The sequence below is a fragment of the Vigna unguiculata genome, unplaced genomic scaffold (assembly GCF_037176805.1).
Source record: "Vigna unguiculata cultivar grain cowpea cultivar isolate G323 ecotype 2 unplaced genomic scaffold, ASM3717680v1 ptg000138l, whole genome shotgun sequence".
NCBI classification, from domain to species: Eukaryota; Viridiplantae; Streptophyta; class Magnoliopsida; order Fabales; family Fabaceae; genus Vigna; species Vigna unguiculata.
In genome coordinates, this window is record NW_028196780.1 from 17,699 (window position 1) to 20,000 (window position 2,302).

At 48.8% G+C, this 2,302-nt stretch overlaps 1 non-coding gene across 1 annotated transcript in view; it reads left to right on the top strand.

The window, feature by feature from the left end:
- Window positions 1-2,250: 2,250 nt before the first annotated feature.
- TRNAG-GCC (transfer RNA glycine (anticodon GCC)) overlaps window positions 2,251-2,302 on the top strand; it is a 72-nt gene continuing 20 nt past the window's right edge. Inside the window, exon 1 of the tRNA in view lies at window positions 2,251-2,302. This exon is cut by the window's right edge and continues 20 nt beyond it. This is a non-coding gene — a tRNA (tRNA-Gly).

Below are 2,302 nucleotides of genomic sequence, written 5' to 3' on the forward strand. Positions count from 1 at the left end.
CAACTAATACGCAAGCCCATCTCCCGATACAATCAAATCAAAGCAAAGCAAAAGTGCCTTGCGGCTGTCGCGCCTCTCTCTCTGTCTCTGTACCTTGTGTTTGTCCTTGTTGTTTAAGATTACTAGGGGTCTTTCTATTCCTTCCTCCGATCACAGACTTTGTTTGATCAAATTCCCCGGGGCTCCCCTCGAACTGATATCCAAAGATTCCCTGTAACAGGATGGTTTGAAATGATGGTTTATTACAGGTTCTGGTGACATGAATAGGATGAGCCGGAACATGGATAACGTAGTGGTTCGAGCCGGTCGAGAGTACGAGATTACTGACCGAAGACTCTTCCATTGAGATGGGCCGAAGCCCTGCTAGCGAAGGAATGCATCCAACAGTGTTCTGTCTCATTGGTCCTCTCATGCCATAATTTGCTCATAAATCCACTTTGTTCTCCCGGAAATAACTTTCATTATAATACATGACTTATGTGACTTCGATCTGATACCTCTCGATTCAGATAGGAAATGCGCATTTGTCTCATTTTGACTCTCCCCATCTCGAATTCTACTAATTGGATATGGGACTGGTTGTGAAGGGAAGCTTTGTGGGAGAAAGGAGGAAAAGGTCAGGCTAGTCAAGGCTTTACTCAAACATATGGGATAGATTAAGAGGAAGCCTTTGCCCCGGTAGCCAAGATGAAGTCTGTTCGTCTCCTGCTCTCTATTGCTGCGAATCGAGATTGGCCTCTGTTCCAATTAGATGTTCAAAATGCCTTCCTGAACGGGGACCTCAAGGAATAAGTTTACATGAGTCCTCCACCCGGTTGTGTAAGGGGGGGGGGAGAACAAGAGAGGTCAACTGGAGTGGAAGCCAAACGACGGGGCCGATAATCTGTGATCGATCCGAAGAACCACTGCCAGATACGATTCTGCTCCCCCTTCGTACTACCAATGCGATTCTTGCCCGGCTTTCTTTCGGCTTAAGAAGGCTGCGGTGAGAATGAGGATCACTTCGGAACTCTAGGAAAATGGGCGTTTTAGGGCGGGATCTAAAAGTTCTCCAACGTGTTGCGGAGCCTTCGGCCGTGAGAGGGTCTGTCTTTTGGCTTCCTCAGGGCCGTGTGAAGCTTAGCTTGCTTTAGCAGCCACGTGATGATTCAAGATTCGTGGTAGGCGTAGGAGCTGGGCGAAGCGGTAGCGAAGCTCAGGTGGTGATGCAAGTGCGCGGTGAGCGTAGTAGCCCCCTCGGGCATGCTCTTTGTACAACCAAGCGAAGAGCTAGTGAGGGCCGGAAATATCGTATGTAGTGTAGAATCGGATCTGACTTTACTAGGATTGGAACAAGCGAGGAACGAGTGACCACAAGCTCCGCTTAAGCGCTCGACATTTAGCTTAAAACATGTTCATCATGTGGCCGAGCGAAGCGCACCTGCGTGAAGCAGCCTAGCATCACTTTAGATAGGAGCAGAATGGATGACTTACAACTGAAAGTTCTTCGGATCGATATATCGTACGACGTAATGGAGATCTTGGTCTAGGTCCGGTGGTTCGCAGAATTCGGGACCTAACGATGTTCGATTCGTCACATGAACGGGAGCGGACGATTCCCTCGTCTCTCCCTTTTTCGGGGAATGGCTGCAATCACAAGCAAGTGATTGAATGAGTGGGGGGAAAGCACATGCGGGATAAGCAGGTCTTTCAGGAGACGGTCTAGAAAGAAAAGAGAACTCTCAACAAGCTGGAACTAATCAAGATCAATAGGAAGAGGAGTTAGCTAGAAATTCATTTTTTGACAAAGTTCATGCCACGACGATCTATATGGAAGGGCTGTTTTGTTGATGCATTCCTGTTGAAGTTGAAAAAGAGACAAACACTCATGTTTCAGCTCCCGGATCTGCTTGGATTCTCGTAGAATAAGAGGAGCCGTCTTAGGAAATGACTGAACTTAAAAGACAGATGCCACCGCTGCGAGGCGAGGGAGTAACTTGTCTGATCTTGCGGTGCACTCACTCCCGTTACGAGAATGAAATGACGCCCCAGCTCGACTCGAGACCAAGACTCCTTACAACACAACTCGCACCAATAGCGGCACTGAGCGGCCGGAGATTGATTGAAAAGGCAGCCGCCCCTCCCCCCGCCTACCTACTCGTGCTCGTAGCTCGATCGGAGGTTAAGAGTGTGGTCCGGCGGAAAAACAGAAGTCGTCCGTATCAAGTGATACGTTAATTGCTCAGTAGTGCTTCGCCACTACCGTTGCTGGCGGAAATAGCTTAATGGTAGAGCATAGCCTTGCCAAGGCTGAGGTTGAGGG